This window comes from Vombatus ursinus, unplaced genomic scaffold, assembly GCF_900497805.2.
Source record: "Vombatus ursinus unplaced genomic scaffold, bare-nosed wombat genome assembly UNPS02014791.1, whole genome shotgun sequence".
Taxonomy (NCBI): domain Eukaryota; kingdom Metazoa; phylum Chordata; class Mammalia; order Diprotodontia; family Vombatidae; genus Vombatus; species Vombatus ursinus.
In genome coordinates this window covers 59,658,472-59,666,872 of record NW_020954569.1, presented here as the reverse complement: position 1 = coordinate 59,666,872, position 8,401 = coordinate 59,658,472, and the positions used below count along the sequence as shown (strand labels likewise).

The following is an 8,401-nucleotide window of genomic DNA, read 5'->3' as shown; positions in this document are numbered from 1 at the left end:
AATGTTGTCTTTCCTTTTAGACTTTAAAATCCTTAAGAATAAGGATCCTCTTTCTGCTTCTCATTGTATTTCTAGTCCTTAGCTCAATGCCTACCACATAGTAAGTACTTAATAAATGCTTGTTAATTGACTGATTACCTTGTTTCTGCTTTGTATCTGGTGTGTTTCTGTGTGTGTGTGTGTGTATGTGTGTGTGTGTGTGTGTGCATACAAAATAATCTTGTGGAGGATTAGTTCAGGGAAGTACAAACCAGTAAAGGCCTCCTTCAGAAGGTAGTTCTTAAATTGAATCTTGAATGAAAGCAGGGATTTCAAGAGGCAGATGTCATAAAGGAAAATCTTCCAGACATGGAAAAAAAGAGATCAAAAAAAGATCTTCAGTGTCATGCATAAAGAACAAAAAGACCAAAATGGCTGGACCACAGAGTATATGCAACGTTTAATAAAACCAGAACTGCAGGTTAGGGTCAAATGGTTATAAACTTTAAACAACAAATAAAGGACTTTATATTTGGTTTTCCACATAATACTGAGTCTTGAAATTTACATATATTTATATGCATATATGTAAATATGTGTATATGTGTATGTGTGTCTACATTTTGTTTTCATTGTTATTATTTAAATTACTTAAAGGCAAGAATTGTGTGTCAATTTTGTTTCCATAATCTCTGTACCTAGCACAGTACCTGATAAATAGTAAGCACCGATGAAATTACTTTACTGTCATCCATTTGTAAAATTATCATCCCAAGTCCAAAATATGAGGGGTCTAATAGGGAACATAGATTATGTATAAAGATCTGCATGTTCCAATATGAGTCTAGAGCAAGTTTAGATTCCAAAAATGATAATGCAAGTTTCAGGAGCAGTAGGAGAGATCAGGAGTTTACAGCCTTGTAAATGAAAGTTTAGGTGTCCTCTCTCCTATTCAGACCACATGTGTAGTCTTGTGTTCACATTTGGACAGCATATTTTAGAAAATACATCAATAAACTTAACAGGACAATTAGGGCTTAAAAATCATTTTATACAAGAATAAATTGAGGCAAATGAAAGTGTTTACACTGGAGAAGAGATAACAGGGAGAACCTGATAGTATCTTCAAGAATATGAATTGTTGGCTGTCATATGCAAGAAGGGTTAGATTTTTTTCTGTTTTTGGTCCCAGAGAGAACTACTAGCAGTAGATTGAGAGTTTGAATGGACCTTTGAGGACACTGAGTCCAATGTCTTCCTCTTCTATATAAGGAAACTGGGGCAAAAGGAAATTAAATGGCGTATCCTAGGCTACATAGCTAGTAATTGTGTGAGGTGGGATTGGAGCTCATGTCTTCATAACCTCAATACTAGAGCCTTATCTGCCACAATATCAATTAGAGCTACACAGTGAAGAGCAGGATTAGCCTCCTTGGGCAGCATGGTTTTTCTCGTCTATTGATGCCTGTATAAGAATACCACAGGACTACTTATGAGGAATGTTCCCAAGAGTATTCATATCCTGGTTCAATTTGGACAGGATCATCTTGTGATGTCCCCTTTAACTCTATACTCTCCCCTAGATTTCTGATGTCTTGTGATGGTATTTATAAATGACCCTTTTTAATCAAGGGTTCTGTATTGTGATAACTCATAGAAAGGTATTTCATAGGTAGCATTGATTGCTTTTTCATCCTCTTGTTTTTTATAATGTTTGGTCTCATAATGCTATGGACTTGTTCTGAGAGTGTAAAAATAAATCATACTACAGATAATAACTGGCCCCCTGATTCCACTATTCTAGGAAACTCTCAGGTAAGGAAACTCCTACCAATGCAGATCAGCACATTTGAAATTTAGAATCTTCGCTGCCTAGTCACCCTGATGAATATTTGGCCACTGGACCCAAATGTCTCTGGAGGAGAAAGTGAGTCTGGTGACCTTGCACAGCCTTCCCTCACTCAAATCAAAGTAAACTGCAAGTCATGTCACCATCTGCCTGAAGTCATGGCCCTCTTTGAGAATGAAGGACAAACACATCAACTTGTGAGTATTCCAAGAAATTAAATTGACTAGATCTCTCCAGTGTCACAAGGTCAGCATACTATATTGGAGGCAGGACCTGAAACCAAGTCTTACAGATTTTGAGAGGGCTTGAGATGCTATGCCAAACTGCAGTAGCTGCTGCTGTTAATGACAACAACAATGCTGCAAGAGTTTCAAAGCACTTTGGAGACATTACTTCAATTGCAAAGATTATAGACTTTCTAGTTTCTAGACCATAAAGGTGATCAAATATTGATCACTACCTTAAATTAAGATATTCTTAGAAAAAATGGAAATACATAAATGTGTAAATGTTTATACAGTTATATAGACATGAGTTATAAAATAGCATCAGTTATTTGGATTTAACTTCGTTAAATTTTGTGACCCCAGAAATTTCTAAGAAAATCTTAATTTAAGGTAGTGATCAATATTCAGTAGTGGTTTATTACCGTGGATATTCAGGTTGAAAGTACAAATGTGCATTAAAATAAAACTAAACAGGTATTCTTATTATTTTTACAATTTTCAAATACTGATTTTTTTTCTTAAACCAAGGCTAGTAAGAGTGCCTACTTCTGTAGCAGATCTATGGATTTTCACCACTGGCTTTAACCATGTAGAAAGTAGGAAGATAATATTGACCTGGGCCTTGAACTACTGGTATAATTCCCACATTGTCATAGGGTATGCTCTTTTTGATATATTATTGTAATCTCCTTGCTAGTATTTTATTTAAAATTTTTGCATCTATTCATTATGGAAATTGGTTTATTTTTATTTCTCTGTTTTTGCTCTTCCTGGTTTAAGTATCAGTACCATATTTGTGTCATAAAAGGAATTTAGTAGGATTGCTTCTTTGCCTAATGTAACAAATAGATAATATAGAGTATTGAATTAAGTGTTCTTTAAACATTTGGTAGAATTTATTTGTGAATCCATCTGTTTTTTTCTTTCTTAGAGCAGCACTTCTTAAACTGTGGGTCATGATCCAATATAGACTCCTATAACTGAATGTGGGAGTTGCAAAACATTTGGCAACAGTAAAAGGTTTATGAATGTGCAACAACCAAAAATTAATTCAAAATCAAATGTGTAATGAATCAGAGGTGTTTCTGGCAGCACTTGCCTGTGTTGCATCACGCAACTTCACTGTAGCCTTGGTTCTGAATACACAACATATGCACTTTGCATTGTACATTCTGTCAAGCTACACAATGCCCACAAATGTTGCCAGAAACACCTTGTCTCAGATTCAAGACTATTGTATGTTATGAATTTCAGTGCTTTTATTGTACATACATTACAGAAAATAAAGACTTTTCATATTTTCTTACCATCATTCCTTAGCATGTAAGTATTAACTTAGTATATCTTTGGATTGTATTGTGTTAGAATGTTTGATTTTAAAAATTGCTGTTATACAGAAACATAAGTGTTTAATTGGAGCAAGTAAAGATAAAAGCCCTTTAATAATATTTCTCCACCATCACCATTTATTGTGTGTTAACATCATTTTTTAAAATTAAGAACAAACAATTGTAATTTCATACACTAAAGCTAGCATTTATTTGGTACATTGCTAACAATATTTATTTATATTTTAGGATAAAATATTTTAAAGTTATGGATAAGTGGCTAACTTTAGATAGAAGAGGTAAAAATACTGATGACAATGTGGTAAAGTCTTTGCTACTAGGTTGAAGTAAACCTAAATTAACAAGAAAAAGAAAATATGCAGAATTATTTTTGTGATATGGATTTACTTCCAATAATGACAATGGTGTTGAAAAACCTCTTTGTTTAATTTGTGATGAAGTTTTGACTGTGGAGAGCATGAAACTAGCCAAATTGAAATGGCATCATAATACCAAGCATACAGCGTACTGAAAATAAATCAAAGGAATATTTTGAACAACTTTTAAAATCTTCAAATAAAGAACAATGATTTGAGAAATGTGTTACTGTCATTGGGAAGTATTTACTTGCAACTTATAAAACTTCTTATTTAGTTGCAGAAACTAAAAAGTCATATGTGATAGGAGAAGATATCATGTTACCTGCTGCTATTAAAATGTCAGAAGTAGTCCATGGGGAAAAGTATGGGGATGAAATTTGTAAAATTTCTTTATTGAATGATACTGTTTCCAAAAAAGAATTTCTGAAAATAGTAATAATCAATACCAGCGGCTTATTACCAGGCTAATGGGCAGTCCAAAGTTAACAATTTAATTAGATGAAACTACTGATATTTTTTAACATGGCACAGTTGTTGCTTTATGTAAGAAATGTTTATGAAGGAAGCATACATGAGAAATTATTGTTTTGTTGCCTTTTGGAAGGGCACACAAGAGTAGAAGATATATATGTGTGTGTACATATATGTATACACACATGTATATATAATGTATGTATGTGGGTATATATGTATGTGTGTATATATGTACAAAGGAGTAGAAGATATATGTATGTATACATGCATGTGTATATATGTATGCATATGTATATACACATATATACATACATATCTTTTAAAATTGATGACTTTCACAAATGAAGGTTTATAGTGGGAAAATTGCATTGGAGTCTGTACAGACAGTACTGGAGCAATGATAGGTGAGAATACTGGATTTGTAGCAAAAGCTAAAGATGGTGACAATGAACATATTGGTTTTACTTACTGCATGATCAATTGGGAAGCACTTGTAGCCAAAAAAAATCACCATAGTTAGATGTTGTGCTACACAACACTATCAAAATCAATAACTTTTTTAAAAGCCGCAGCCTTGACAGTCATTTGTTTTCAAACCTTTAGAAAGACATAGATTCAGATTACAATAGCATATTACTACATGCAGAGGTAAGTTGACTCTTAAAAGGGCAAAATTTAAAGAGATTATTGGAATAGAAAGATGAAGTTGTTATATTTTTGACTGAGCAGAAATGCATTTTTTTCATGACTTATGCCTTTCAAAAATATGTTATTTGTCTGATATTCTTGAAAAAACTCAATGATTTAAATATGTCACTCCAAAGAAAAATTTGTAACATTTATGTTAAATGATAAAATTAAAAGTTTTACTAAAAAATGTTAGCATATGTGGGTAGAAAATGGATCTTTAGAAATGTTTACAGCTACAGAGGATTTAATAATTGAAAATAATCTTCCCAAATATTTAATTTTAAGCATTATAATTGATCATCTTAAGTGCCCGGAAATACAGTTTCAGAAATACTTCACTTGAAATTTTTATTCTAAAAATTAAGTTGGGTTCATATATCATATTCAATTTAAATAAAAAATGTTAGTTGTATGCCATTAAAAATTCAAGAAGAATTTGCTGAGTTATCAAGTGACACAGGTTTAAAACTTGAGTTTTCTAAAAAAAAAAATTGTGAAATGAATTTTGACTTGGGATTAAGACAAAATTTCCAACAGTTTCAGAAATGACCCTAAACATATTTCTTCCATTTTGTACTGTGTATTTATGCAAAACTGCATTCTCAGCATTGATGATTATAAAATTAAAATATTGATCAACTCTGAAAAATGTTGAAGATGCTCTATATCCTGTAATATCAAATATTCCTCCAAGATTTAATTCTTTATGTAAAAATAAACAAGCACATGCATTTATTTTTAATGAATGGTGGAATTATATGTATACCAAAGAATTGTTTTAAAAATGAATTTATTTATGATTTATTGTTTGTAAATGTTTACTTTGTATAACTATTTTTATACCTATATACTCAAAGTTGTGTAAAAATTTCTAGAGTGAAAAGGGCTCACCAGTGGAAAAAAGTTTAAGAAGTCCTGCCTTAGAGAACTCATGGATGGCTTGTTCAATTTCCTTTTCTAAGATGGGGTTATTTAAGTATTTTATTTCCTCTTCTGTTAATCTGGGTGATACATATTTTTGTAAATATTCATCCAGCTCACTTAATTTGTCAGATTTCTTGTCATGAAATTGGGCAAAAAAAAGCTTCTATTATTTGCTTTAATTTCATCTTCTTTAATGATAAATTCACCCTTTAATGTTTGATACTAGTATCATTATTATTTTCTTGTTTAATCCAATTAATCAGTATTTTTTCTATTTTTATATTACCATCTCAGTTGTTGTTTTTAATTAATTAAATATTTTTTTTACTTTCAATTTTATTAATTTCTCCTTTGATTTTCAGTATTTCTCAATTTGGTGTTTAATTGGGGATTTTAAACTTGCTTTTAGTTGCATGCTCAATTCATTGATCTGTTCTTTCTCTAATTTAATGATGTAAGCTTTTAGAGACATAATTCTTCCCTTAAGCACTGCTTTGGCTGCATCCCATAAATTCTGGTATGTTGTCTCATTGTTGTCTTTCTCTTTACTGAAATTATTGGTTGTTTCTATTACTTGTCCTTTACTCACTAATTCTATAGAATTAGAGTATTTAATTTCTAATTAATTTTAATCTATCTTTCCCTGGCCCTTTATTGAATATAATTTCTGTTACATTGTAATGTAAAAAAGGATACATTTACTGTTTCTGCCTTTCTGCATTTGAATGGGGAGGTTTTTATGCCCTATTTTTGTGTAGGTACCAAGTACCACTGAGAAAAGATATGTTCCTTTCTATTCCTATTTAATTTTTTTCCAAAAGTCTACCATATGTAACATTTCCAATATTCTGTTCATCTCCTTGACTTTTTTTTGTTTATTTTTCAGTTAGATTTATCTACTAGTGTGAGGGGAAAATTAAGGTCCCCCTGTCATATAGTTTTACTCCCTATTTCCTCTCTTAATTCATTTAACTTTTCTTTTAAGAATTTTGATAATATGCTATTTGCTGCATATATGTTCAGTATTGATATAACTTCATTATCTGTTATCTTTTAGTAAGACACCTTGCTTATCTATTTTAATTAGATCTGTTTTTTGTTTGGTTTTATCTGAAGTAATGATTGCTAGCCCTGATTTTTTTTAATTCAGCTAAAGCATAGTAGTCTATTGCAGCCTCTTACTTTTATTCTGTGTGTATCTCTCTGTTTTAAGTTTGTTTCTTGTAAACATGATATTGTAGGATTCTGATTTTTAATCCATTCTGCTATCTGCTTCTGTATTATGGGTTAGTTCATTCCATTCAAATTCAGTTATCATTACAATGTTTTCCCCTCCAATCTATTTTTCCTTCTGTCTCTCTCTCCCTCTCCTTTCACTCTCCTTCCTCAAAATTATTTTGCTTTTAAAAAGTAGATAATGCTTCACAAATCTGAATGTCATCCTTGCACAAAGGCCATGCTAATCTCTGTATTATTCCAGTTTTAGTATAGGTGCTGCTGAAGATAGCACACATTATCTTCTTTGGTCTTTAAACCAACCCTGTTAGGTAAAGGCTATATTTGTTATTATCCCCATTTTGCAAATGAGGAAAGATTTTCTGAAAGTATAAATGACTTGACCATGGCATCTGAAGTGGGTTTCAAACCCAAATCTCTCAAACTCCATGTCCATTCCTCTATGCACTATGATATTCTGACTCTCAATAGGGTAGTAGGGAAACAATATGAAGATAAGGATGTGTGAGGAGAGGCATTGTATTACAGTGGGAAAAAGTATGATTTTGGCATCATTGGGTCCTATCATTTATTTATTGCGTGAACTTGAGAAAGTCCTTTAGAATCTCTGCTATTTAGTTTCTTTATGAGTAAAATTGGATAGTACAACTTACCTAGTTACCTTCCCTCCCCACAGGATTTTTGTGAGGATCAAATGTATTAATATATATGAAATCAATTTTCATTTTAAAGCTCCATAGTAATATAGGTCTTTATTATTAAGTGAGATAATCAGGGGAAAGATTTTGGAGATTAGTCTTAATTTGGGTTGGAGGAAAAAAGGGGAGATGGTTTTTCAAAAAAAGGAGAATCATTTTGTGAACATTAAAATATTATATGTGTTAATATGAATAAGATTGTGATGATAGAAAGAAAGATGATGATAATGATGAGCAAAAGGGTAGACTTGGTAAAGAACAGCCTATGTGCTGTCTGTGCTTGATTTTGAAGATGATTACTGGCTTTCCAAATGTGTGAGGTCTTTGTTGAATAAAATTACACATTTTACTCACTCATAATTGAGAATATAAAACAGATTTAGCCAATTTTGAGGACTTTTAGTGCTTTCCTATTACCTTTAGTGTACAATAGAAATTTCTCATCATCTTCAGCATTCATTCATTAATTCACTCACTCATTCATTCATTGTTTAAAGCCCTCTTAAATCCCTCCCCTAATGTATTTTCTGGCTTCCTTTCATATTATTTCCTTCAATGTCTTCTATGATTAAACCAAACTAGAATACTATCTAGTCCCTAAACTTAGCACTTCCTC

General features: G+C 31.7%; 1 non-coding gene across 1 annotated transcript; it reads right to left on the bottom strand.

Annotated features, from left to right (window-relative positions):
- Positions 1–7,257: 7,257 nt before the first annotated feature.
- Positions 7,258–7,361, bottom strand: LOC114048226. The gene has a single exon (XR_003569710.1). It is a non-coding gene; the product is annotated as a U6 spliceosomal RNA (small nuclear RNA).
- Between the last annotated feature and the right edge of the window lie 1,040 nt (positions 7,362–8,401).